Source organism: Grammomys surdaster, unplaced genomic scaffold (genome assembly GCF_004785775.1).
Source record: "Grammomys surdaster isolate TR1022 unplaced genomic scaffold, NIH_TR_1.0 262, whole genome shotgun sequence".
NCBI lineage: Eukaryota > Metazoa > Chordata > Mammalia > Rodentia > Muridae > Grammomys > Grammomys surdaster.
The window spans coordinates 3547012-3560335 of NW_021604703.1; the positions used below are offsets into that span (position 1 = coordinate 3547012).

The 13324-nt window shown below is 39.4% G+C and overlaps 1 protein-coding gene across 2 annotated transcripts in view; it reads right to left on the reverse strand.

The window, feature by feature from the left end:
• The window catches only part of Fstl4 (follistatin like 4), a 419001-nt gene that overhangs the window by 370456 nt on the left and 35221 nt on the right, over window positions 1-13324 (reverse strand). The window lies entirely within an intron of this gene.

Below are 13324 nucleotides of genomic sequence, written 5' to 3' on the forward strand. Positions count from 1 at the left end.
TCAGAGATCCTGAGTTCAATTCCAAGCAACCACATGGTGGCTCACAACCGTCTGTAATGGGATCCCATGCCCTCTTCTGGTGTGTTTGACAGTAATAGTGTACTCATATACATAAAACATTTTTAAAAATGCATTGCTAATCCTACAATGTCTTCTTTATGTGCATCTTGGGCCAGTCCCAAGTATTAAAAAGGACTCTGTCCTAGGGTGTGGTCCTATGCTTTGTCTCATCTCAATATGCTTACAATGGCTCCAGAAAAAAAAATATCACATGGTGTCTGATTATAGCCAGTTCATAGTTTCTAAAGGCTCATGAACAATTTGGAGAGTGAGTCTAGGTCACTGGGCTAAATTAAGTACTTTGCTTTTTCTAATCTAATCTCAAGAATATTTTTGATACCAGCTCTGTGCAGTACAATAAGCAAACTATTTCAGAAGCTACCCAGGTACCACAGGATGTCTGCATTAATATTCAGTTGAACAGGGAGCTTCAGAAGAAATACACATTACCGAGAAATCAAAGGGCGATTTGCCTTGATAAATGCCAGCATTTCAAATTCAGCTAGAAACAAGGAAAATTATTTTTTAAGAGAATCTTTGAACATGGCGCTGAATAATGGGCAAATTTTCAGGCAGGGAGAATAGAAGGAGAGTGCACCAGGATGAGGGGATGAGACAGCAGGATGTAGCATGCTGAGTGAGTATACAGTAGGCTCCCGAGAGGAGGATGGTCCCAGTGAGAAGAGTTAAGGGAGGGGGGAAAGGCTGGAAACACACACTATGGCTTTGTAACTGATGTGAAGAATCTACAACTCACTGGAAATGACCAGTTTAAGATGAAAATCACAGAGATTGAGATACACTGGAACTCGGGCACTGTCTAGCAAAAGGAAACAATAAATGTGGACTTCCCCCTCCTCCCACCAAGATCACTCAACTGCACCGCACAGTAGGCAGTAGCATGGTCTTTCCCACCCTGGCATCCTCCTGTGGTCAGGGAGAGAGCAGCAACAACAAAGGTGAAAAACAAGATGCCACACTGGAAAGTTTTCCTGCCAATGATGGTTAGTTTAAAATGCCATCTCCCCATACCCAGAGTCACCTGGGAAGAGAGTCACACTTAAGGAATGAGCTAGCTGTGGGCCTGTGGGCCTGTGAGTTGGGGCTGCATTGATGTTTAATTGATGAGGAAAGCCCATTGTGGGTGACACTGTTCTTAAGAAGGGGCTTCTGATCTACACAGGAGTGAAGAAAACTAGCTGAACATAAGCAGTAGGCAAGCAAGGGTGAGTTGTGTCCTTTTCCTCTCTGCTCTCGACTGTGGATATCATGTGACTAGCTGCTTATGTCCCTGCTCCTGTTTCCTCTCACTGATAGACTGTAATCTGCAATTGTAAGTCCAATAAACCCCTTCCTTATTAATTTGCTATAGATAGGATGTTTACACAGCAACAGAGATTAATCCAGGCCCCTCATAAGATTTCTCTTAGGAGTGAAAAGCCCCAATGGGGACCAGTGGGAGACCTATGTCACACAAGGTGGGTAAACTAACAGAAGCACAGCACTCAGCAGTGTTGAGTCTACTGACAAGAGAAAACAACAAGCACCCTCAATGCTGGACCTGTAATGATCCGTTCTGTTCTAGTCAGTCAACAGGGTCTAGCAAGAGAGAGAGAGGGGATGGAGGGGCAAGAGATGCAAAGAATGGAGACAAGACAGAGGGTCTGATCAAGTCTCCCTTTTTATTGAAAGGAAATCCTGGATATTTATACACTTTACCATGTGCCCTCTTGGACAAGCAGGGGAACACAGCTGAAGGCACTATGTCACGTGCCTTGCAGCGTGGATATCACGTGCGCCTTGCAGCTGGGGGCACTAAACAGCAAAACAAGATATGTGAGAAAAACAAGATGTTTATCAGATTGTGCTCAGCTGTTGTAGGCTGTTGAAAACAAGTCTCTTGTCAGGGTATATGGCTCGAGATGGCTGCAAAGATGATAGCCGCTTTCTGCTAGGAGTCGGCTCCCAACAGGGCCCTGCGGGGATCATCTGGGCCAGGATTCAGAGAAGTGAAGTGGAGACAGAAATGATGATATAAGGTGTACATGCCCAGAAAAAAAAGCCCTATTCTCTCAAACTGCTTCTCAGCAGCTCATTCCTATCCCTGGCGACTCCACCCCCTACCAACCACCACATGTAGTATTGTGAATGAAGAGGTGGTTAGAGTTAGCTCTTACGCTGCTGGGAAAGCCTTTACAAATTTGTTACTGTGGGTGCATAAAGCATATGCATTAAGGAAAGCAGATGTCAAGTAACATGGCGCATCTAATCATTCCTTCACGTCTATATTTGCTTCTTTTAGGAGTAGTAAGAGCTGGGGAGACGGCTCTATTTGCCACACAAACATGGGGACCCGAGCTTGGGTCCCTAGATCCTATGAGAACTCAGACATGGTAGCATGCATTACATATATTTTTGGGGATGAAAGCATAGCACAGCACATGTGTGGTGGTCACAGATCAACTTGCAGGAATCTGTTCTCTCCTTCCACAATGTAGATCTGGGGATGGAACTCAGGCAAAGCGGTAAGCACCTTACCCACTGAGCCATCTCACTGGCCAGCAACTAATTCTTATATTGATGTTCAAACCAGCCACTTTACTAAACTTCCTATTGTTCATGACAGTTCTCACTGATTCTTTTGGGATTCTTTTTTGCAGCTCTTAGGAACTGCTGTGGTTTCATAACCAATGAAAAGCGGCTGCGACTCATGGGTTTGTAACCTGCAAGTGACAACGATCTTCTGTCTTTAAGGCCTATTTTCAGTTCTGCCATCTCTTGTCTTGTTTTTTAACTTCTTCCTTAACTTAATATTAAATTCTGCAAGCTGGGCACAGCAGCACATGCTTGGAATATCAGGACTTGGAAGACTAAGGCAGGAGGATCACCACAAGTTTGAGGCCAGCCTGAGGTATGGCATGAGACTCTAGCCTCACCTGCTAAAATTAAAAAAGAAAAAAAAGGAGGGGTGCAGACAGAATGAGCACTTTTAGCTTGTTTCTGACTCCTAGAGAGAGAGACCCTTCAGTGTCTCTCTATTGCAGAAGCAAGTCTTTGACAGAGGTATGTTAACAACACTAATGCGATCAATACACATTTCATTGAGTTTCACGTAAATAATGTACTGGGTAAAGCTGCCTGTCCCCTTACTCATTTATTTACTGTTTCCCTTTGTTGTGTGAGGGTTGGAATGAAGCCAGTATCTGTTCTACTCTTGCAGCCTGGGTACTGTAAAAGAACAGGTGCTTCATACATATTTGTTGAGTAAAAAATAAAATAAAATACATATGTCTTGAAATTTATCAAGTGCTACTTCTAAATTCATGCAGATAATTCTTTTTCTTAGCTATATTAACAGGATGGCTTATACAGTAGATTTTATTTTCTTTCTGGAATAAGCTTTTCTGACTCATGATGTACGTTTAAAACCATGATCTTGGGGGCTAGAGAGATGGCTCAGCTGTTAAGAGCACTTGCTGCTTTTTCAGAGAATCAGGATTCAGTTCCAACACTCAGGTGGAGGATCACAAACCATCTATAAGTCCAGTCCCAGGGAATCTGAGGCCTTCTTCTGGCTTCCACGGGATGGTCTATACATGGTGCATACATATACTTATAGGCAAATACCCTTGCACATATAATTAGAATAAGTAAGTATTTTAAAATGTGATCTTGCATACTGTCTTCTGGGATTTTTAAGTATGTTTTTATAGTGATTCATCTATGACTTTATATTTATATTCATCATTGAGGTTGGGGTAACTATTTATAGATTTAGAAAATTAAAAGACTTCTAGCTTTTTCTAATGAATTTAGAAGTTTTCCTATGACTATGGCTTGATACAGTTTAAATAAAAGCAGAAGAGATTGGCATGTGGCCCACATCGGTCCTCTTAGCTCATGGGACGGAGGAGAACAGGGTGAAAACTCCAGGCCCAGCCTCGGCTATAAAGTGAAACCTTGTTTCAATTTTCAATAAAAATGAAAGTAGACGTGAGATTATCTGATGTTTTAAGGTTTCTCATATATTATATATATATATATATATATATATATATATATATATATATATATATCTGAGAGAAGAGATTAAACTTGTCTAGCATCTGTCATTATGGTCAGTGGCCGGTTGATATTAAAATCCCTAAACCTCACTCCGAAGCTGATGGTGGAGCCAGGCTGGGGGATTAGAAAGTTCTTCCTGGCTCCCAGCAGCTTGTAAACAGCTCCTCAGCAAGGTAGCTGATGGGAGAGACACACTCAAGTTTACTATTGGACAGACAAGGACGGGAGGCACCTGGTGAATCTTCTTATTGGAGCAGGTGAGAATATGCACATCATGCTGAGCCAGTAGCCGTCCAGGGGTGCTGGAGAAAGGAATAAGAAGAAAGAATGGAAAAGAGGGGACATAGGGCAGGGATGGGGTGGGGTGGGGGTGGGGTTAGGGTTAGCACAGGACACAGAGCAAGGGTGGGGTGGGGGTGGGGAGCTGGCACAGAAGCAGAGTCAGAGCGAAGGGCAGTGTGGTCTTAGCTGATGTGGGAACTGTGTGGTTGTGTGCCAACACTTGGGAAGTGTTCTGTGATTCTCAGTGTTAGAATGTTGTAACAGGGAGCTGTTAAGGAGGAGCTGTTAAGGAGGAGCCGTAAAAAGGCTGGGCCTAGACGTGCTGCTTTGGGAAGCAGGAATCTCCATACCCTCCCTTTCTCTGGAACATACAACAGATTGTGTCATATTATCAGGGCTTTGTGACCCAATGTGGCTAACCTATATTCGTGTCAGGGCGTATTGTTCTACAAACACCCTACTTCTGCTCACACTTCATCAAATACTTAACTCAAAGACCACAAGAGATAAAACTCTATGTCAATGACCAGGTAGGGATGTCTAAGAGAGGCCTGAACGCCCACCCCTGGATATCCACCTATGCTACAGCAGAGATAAAGAAAACCACACCAATAAGGCTCTGCAGTAATGGTAGTTTCCAGAACACTTCGGACCATAGAGTACTGAGTCTACCCCATAAACTCTACTGTTCATAACAATTCCCCAGATGTAGTAGAAGGACCTCACACCTGTGGAGAAAGCAGATGCTAAGGCTCTGATGTAGCATGCTCTGTCCCAGATATACCAATCCTCACAAAATAAATAACAGGGAAAGTATACTACAAAATCCAACTAAAATACACTCAACACATCACAGTAATTTGATGTCCAAAGTCACCACCAAGAGAAGGCTCATCCCTAAAACATCTCTAATACAAAATTAGAGGACATTCATGACCAACAGTCCCCTAAATTTCAACATAGAAACATGGAAGGCCAAGGCAACATGACTTATCCCTGAAGTCATATTCTTTAACAAATAACCACCAAGATACTGAAATAGATGAGATACCAGATAAAGAATTCAAAAAATGGCTTTTAAAAAAGTCTATAAATTCTAAGAAAATACAAGAAAACAGTTGGAAGAATTAAGGAATGCAATGCAGAATACTATAGGTCACTCAATAAAGGGAGGTGGGGGCGAACAGAAATCTTATAAATGGAAAACTCATTGAGTCAAATAAAAAAAACCTCACTCAAAGCCAGTAAATGAGATTAAGCAGAAAAGAGGATTTTAGATTTTGAAAACAAAGTTGAGAAATGAAAATATTCAAACAGTAATTAAGAGAAAATAAATTATGAGCAGACATATAAGAACTTGTGACATGATTAAAAGACCAAACTGAGGTTTTGGCATTTTATAAAGTGATATGACACACACTAAAGCCATACAAGATATACTTATAAAATAATAGCAGACATTTCCCCAAATCTTGAGAAAGATATGAACATCTAGGTATAGGAGGTATTTAGTCTCACAAAAGACACACCAGAGTATACTGAAAACTACAACAAATAATAAGAGACAACACAACTTACTACATAGGTAAACCCATCAGAATAACTGTAGAATTTCAACACAAACTCTTAAAGATGGGAGCACATGGAACAATGTACACCAAACCCTGAAAGAAAACAGCTTCCAAACTACATTACTATAGGATGCAAAGTTGTTCTCTGAACTGAACAAGAAATAAAGATGTGGCAACATAAGTATAATATAAAGGAATTCGCAATCAGTAAGCCAATATTATAGGGGAAACTTAATGAAATTCAATATATACAAGAAAAAGAATAAAGCTAACCATTAGCATACAGAAAAAAATAAACTCTAGTAGAAGCAGAAGCCAGCAAGCTAACATTAAGGGGAAAAAAATTCAACATCATAAAAATAACAAAGGAAAGAATTAGGATGTATCTTTGCTTTATATCTCTGAATATAAGTGACCTCAATTAAAATACACCAACTCGATGTCTAGATTTTACAAAACAAAATTCAATTGTTTGATAAATGCAAGAAACACTTCATTGGCAAAGACATATATAGACAGTAAAGGGATGGGGAATGACATCCTAAACAAATGGAATTTGGAGGAGAGCAGCAATTCGTGTGCTTCTATCCCTCTGTCTTAGGGTTTTACTGCTGTGAACAGACACCATGACCAAGGCAACTCTCATAAGGACAACATTTAACTGGGGCTGGCTTCCAGGTTCAGAGATTCAGTTCATTATCATCATGGCAGCATCTATGTAGTCATGGTGCAGGAGGAGCTGAGAGTTCTACATCTTCATCTGAAGGCTGCTAGGATGAGGGTCTTAAACCCACTCCCATAGTGACACACCTACTTCAACAGAGCCACACCTTCTAATAGTGCCACTCCCTGGGCCCAGCATATACTAACCATCACACCCACAGAGAACACTCCAAACCAAAATTAGTAAAGCAGACATCAAGAAGGAATAATGACTATAAATATATATACCTTTAATATTGTTATACCAAATTACAGAATACAAACACTACCAGACAAAAAACAAAGGGATAGACAGACATCTATACACTCATAGTGGGTAACTTCAGATCTCTTTTCTCATTACTGATGAGTCATTCAGTTAGTAATCAACAATGAAAACTTCAGAGTTGACTCACTGTATATCAGTTAAACTTAACAGACATCATAGAACACTCTATCCAGCAATTACAAAATATATCTTCTTTCAGTAGCACATGGAACTTTCTTCAAAACAGATCATATTCCATGGCCAGCATGTCCAGACTGAAGTTCATGGACCATGTGCAACACATGCAGCCAAGTATGTGAATGTGTCCCAACATGGAATCATAAGCTTGCTGAAATATTATGAGACATTTCTGAAGCTTTTTGTAACCTGATCGCTCATCCTTGAGCAGGAAATTAGTGCATTGCAATGTCATGTTGCTGTGTCAAATGTTTAGACACTCCTTCAGTCATTAAAATAAGATTTAAATACAAAAAATGGAATAATTTCTTGTGCCTTATAAGATAATAGGATAATATTAGCTCTCAATCATCAGAAAAACTACTATATATACAACATATGTATATATATATATATATACATACATACACACACACACAAATACACACTCGGCATATATGTGGCATATTCAGTGACTTTGAGATGACAGTCAGTAGGACACTGACGAAATTGAGGAAGATAATTTTTTGCTAGATTCTAATGAAAATAGAAATATGTCAAAATTTGAGAGATATAATGGAGGCCGTTCTAAGAAGTAAGTTCACATCATTTAAGAATGCCTAAAAGAAAACAAATTCAGAGATTCTGTTATGTAACGATATACCTCAAAATATTTGAAAAACAAAAATAAGTCAAACCACAATCAAGTAGAAAAAATAATTAAACTTAGAGCTGAAATCAGTAAAATGAATTCTGAAAGATTAAAAACAAAGGATCAATGACGAAAGACATTGTTCTTCAAAGATAAACAACATTGACAAACCCGAAGGAAAGGTAAAGAAGACTAGAATTAATACAATTGGGGTCAAACAGGAGATATTACAACAAATACCACCAAAATCCAGGAAGCATTAGGAATCATTTTGGAAACTTATGCTCTAATAAAGTGGCATATTAAGATAAAATGATTAACTTTTTGTACATTGCCTACCAAAATTAAACAAAGCGGAAATAAAAACCCCAGCAAGGGGGCTGGAGAGGTGGCTTAGTAGTTAACAGCATTAGTTAGTTTTGTAGAGGACCCAGATTGGGTTCCCAGCACCCACACGGTGCTCATGAACATCTGTTATTCTAGCTCCAAGGGATTCAATACCTTCTTTGGACCCCAGCAGGAATCATGAATGTATGTTGTATATGAACATACACACATATAGATAACACATTCATATACATATAATAAAGTAAATCTTACAAAAAGAATAAAGAAATGAGATTATGCAGAAATAAAGTTTTATGAAAACTAATCTTCGCTGAATGTTACAGCCATCTGAAAAGTAGTAACACTGTTCATTGAAGTATCCATAAAATAGAAAGGGTATGACTGTTTTCAAATTCATTCTGTGAAACCAATTACCTCAATCCTCAAACTGGATATGGGCAAAACCCAAACTAAAACTGTAAATCAACATCTTTGAAGAACACACACACACACACACAAATCCTCACCAAATACATACAAACCAAATTCAACAACATGTTAAAAATATCACGTATCATAATCAAGTTATTCTTGAAACGTTGGGATGGTTCAACATAGGTAAATCAATAGATGTAAAATTAATCAAAAACAAATATCATGTGACCAACTCAATAGATTCAGAAAAAAATTCCCTTGGCAAAATTCAACATACTTTCAAGAAACTAGGTAGAGATGAATCATGCCTATACCAGGAAAAGGACATATACAACAAACCCACAACCAATACCATATTGAATAGTGATAAATGTAAAATATTTCTCTAATCTGGGCAGTGATGGCACATACTTCTAATCTCTCCCATCGCTTAGGAGTCAAAGGCAGACAGATCACTGAGTTTGAGGCTAGCCTGGTCTACAGAGTGAGAGTTCCAGAACAGCCAGAGCTACACAGAGAAACCTGTCTCCAAAAACAAAAAACAAACAAATAAAACATTTCTCTAAGATCAGAAACGAAATAGTCCACACTCTCACCACGATTACTTAATCTATCACCTTTAGTACTAGGTACTTCGGCTTGAGCGATGAGGTAAAAAAATAAAAGGGAAGACATCAACTCATCTCCATCTGCAAACAATACAATCCAAATATGTACAGGACCCTAAGGACTCCACTACAAACTCTTAGACTTGTTAAACGAATTCAGTGAAGTAGCATAATTCAAAGTGAACATACAAAATCAGTAGCTTTTAAACACACCAACAATGAAAGATGTTTGAAAACAATCATGTTCATAGAAAAGTAACAAGAGTTTCAGAAGTAAATCCAACCAAGGAGGTTAGAGATCTGTTAAAGAGAAATTATAAAATAGGGATGAAAGTGAAGACCTTAGAAGACAGAACGATGTAGAAGATGGAAAGGCCACCCATACTCATAGGCCAGCAGAATCAATACTGTTAACACAGCCATATTACCAAATGCAATGCGTAAACTTATTGTATGCCCTACCAAAACTCTCATGATATATTTCAAGACAATCTTAAATTCCATAAAGAAGCACAAAAGTCACAAAATAACCAAGGTGATTCAGAGAAACACACTCACCACCACCACCCAAACCAACAAGCTAGAGGGGTTATTAAATACAATTTCAAATTATACTATAGAAGCACGATGTAAAAAAAAAAAAACAGCATGGCATTGGCACCAAAACAGGCACATGTACCGATGGCATGAGCAAAGGTGACAAAAGCATAATTGCGGCAAAAGCATGTTCCCTTTAACAAATAGTGTTGGGGAAAAACAGATTTCTATATGGAGAAGAATGAAACTAGACCAAACAATAGTTCTTCACTGAGAGAAGTCTAGGTAGGAGCTCAAGGCAGGAACCTGGAGGCAGGAAATGAAGCAGAGGCCATGGAGGGATGATACTTATTGTCTGGCTTCCAGACTCACTTTCTGCTGCCTTTCTGTCCTCAGCAACCCAGGACCACCTGCCCAGGAGTGGCACAGTGAGCTGAGTGGGACCTTCTTCATCAATTAGCAATCAGGAAAATGCCTTACAGGCATGGCTGAAGGCCAGTCTGACGAAGGCAATTTCTCAGTTGAGGTCCATCTTCCCTGGTGAATCCAGTTTGTGTCGAGTTGACAATGAAAACCAACCAGCACACCTGCATCATAAGATATTGTTTAAACTTTTCTTTTTGATCCTGGAAAAGGGATCCGGAAAGAAATGAGCTCACTGGTATGCACAAAACTTCCCTGAGGTCTGACAGTGACTAAGCTGGACATATACTGGACAAGGGGCCAAGAAATAAGAAAAATGCAGTCCCAGCTTTAAAAAAAAATGAAAAGTAGTTTTAAATAAGCCTCAAATAATAAAATCTAAATACAGATTTTGATGGTAACATGATACCAGGGAGACAGAAGTTAACTGAGAAAGAATTTCGTCCTTGGTGCATGAACAGGTTTTATAAGATCAATATTCTCAAATAACTTGTGTACTTGAATAGACTAAGATGATCTGCAAGCATTCTCTGTGCCTAGGAACAAAAACCAAAAAACAAAAACAAAATAGTAACTCAAGAAAGCTAAAAGAGTTATTATCCCTAAGGCTCCTTACACATTCTCTCCAGCATCCAGTCCAAAATTACCAAGCATGACAGACAGCATTAAATAACTCAAATCCAAGAAAAGAGATCTCAGGTTATCTAAGCAGACCCACTTCTTATCTAGACTCTACATCAGCAGACACAGGCTGTAGAATATGGTAAAATACAAGATGACCCACAGAATCAATGAACTTGAGCCCATAGGGGCTCACAGAGACTGAACAAACAACCATGGACCTGTATAGGTTTAATCTAGGCCCTTTGCACATATGTTACAGTTGTGTAACTTGGTTGTCATGTGGGACTCCTAACAGTGGGAGCAGGAGCTGTCTGTCACTGTTGTCTGCTTCAGGGACTCCTTTCATCCTACTGGGTTGCCTCATTCAGCCTTAATATGAGGGGAGGTCCCTAGTCTTACTGAAATTTGCTATGCCATGATTGGTTGCTATCCATGAGAGGCCTGCCCTTTCCTAAAGGGAAATGAAAGAATGAATGGGGGAGGGGCTGAGAGGAGAAGAGAGAAGGGGAATTGCAGTCAGAACATAATATATGAGAGAAGAATAAATTTAAAAAATTTTTAAAGAATATGGCTAAAATGTTGAAAAAATAGAAAAAGATTTTATGTTTCAGCACAAAACTAAAATCTATTAAAAGAACCAAGTAGACATTCTAAACTGAAAATTAAATAACAAAGAATTAAACAGATTTAACAGCCAACAGAAAGAAATAGTTGGATGAGAGGTAGGTCAGTAGAAAACAATCAGACTGAAGAGCTGAGAGGAAAAACACAAGAATTAAAATGATGTGTGTGTTAGAGACACATAACCCAGCAAAAAGGTCAAACATGGGTATAATTGGAATTCCAGGAAGAATGAGCAGAATTGGTATTTGAAGACAGACTGGCTCAATTTTCTTTTAATTAATGAATGACAGCAAGTCAGAAATAAATCCATCCATGGGTTCTCACAGCAAAACAGCTGAATGGCTATGAAAGAAGGAGGAGGAGAAGGAGGAAGGAGAGGAAGAAGAGGAGGAGGAAGAGGAAGAAGAGGAGGAGTCTTAAGACTAGCCAGAGAGCATCAGGTGGAGATGGTGCCATCTCCACACAGCATCTACAGAAGAGCAGCAGGGGGTTCTACTTCTGAAGAGACAGTAGAACCTGAAGACAATGGAATGCTATCTTTAAAGTCTATTCTACATCCTGAGGAGAAACAGGAATTGGAGCTCAAGAAATAGCTCAGAAATTAAGATCACATACTGCCCTTGCAGAAGCCTAGAGTTTGGCTCTAAGCATCTTTGTCAGGTAGCTTGCAACCACCTATAACTCCAGCTCCAGAGGATTCAAGGCCAGCATTTGGCTTCACCTACATCACTCTGTGTGTGTGTGAGTGTGTGTGTGTGTGTGAGTGTGTGTGTGTGTGTGTGTCAGAGACAGCAAGACAGAAAAGGAGAAGGAAAGGGAGAAGGAAAGGGAGAGAGAGACAGAGAGACAAAAGCATATAAAATTTAAAATAAATCTTTTAAAAGTTCAGATAGTAATTTGGTAAACTAAGTGAAGGTGAAATAAAGATCTATTAGGCAAACAAAATTTAAGAGAAAATGTTATACATTCACAATAGTAATATGAAAAAGAAATGTAAAGAAAAGGAAATTGTTGAGTTAAATATATAGCCATATATTTAAGTGTCATAAAGGATTAAAGGGTAAATATAAATATCTTTTAAAATACTGTTTAATATTAATGACGTATAGGGTAAAACCTAACTTACATGAGAATATGATCACCAAAGGTCAGAAGATCAAATGAAATAGTGTTGGACTGTCCTAGAATTATCCCCCCCAAAAAATGATTACAAATGTTTTTGTTACTGGAAATTTTGGGGAGTCCCACATTGGGTGCCATATTTCTGGGAAAGCTGAACTCCCCTCTTGGGAATGTTAAAGAATGAACTTGGAAGAAAGCTTGAGGAGATTCTTTGTTTTAGAATTTAAATACATCAGGAGGAAGACAGAGAAGAGAGGCAGGAAAGCCATGCCTTTTTAGTTGGGCACTAAGGTCAGCAAAGGAAGCACACGCCAGGCAAACAGGGAATGGCAGGGGTTGGGGCACTTCAGAGAATGTGAGAAAACCTAGAGTGTCTGGGAAAGCATACCCAGACTTTGGATAGTCTCTAAAAGAAAAAGAGAGGGAGATAAAATGAAGAAAAAAGTTGCCCTTTTCTCAGTAACTCAGATACTTGGGCAGGCTTAGCCCAATCACATGGCTGTGGCTCCATAAGTGACTGCTCGGGAAGGGTTTCTCAGAAGGTAAGGTACCTTATCAAATTAAAGAAATAATTATTCCTACCGTCTCCTTAGCATGCCCTGAGGGGGATCAGCCTTCCTGAGGAGAAGCCCCTTAGGTGGATGATTGGCCAGGCAAGTGGAGTTAAGTCTCTATGCAGAGGTAGGTTTTATTCTTTTGACTAGGAGGAAGTAGCTTTCCCATAATGAGCCTTCCCTGGTAATATAACATGATGAGGCCAATGGAAGTGGACAATAAGAAAAAGTGGAGAGACAGAGAGAGAGAGAGAGAGAGAGAGAGAGAGAGAGAGAGAGAGAGAGAGAGAGAG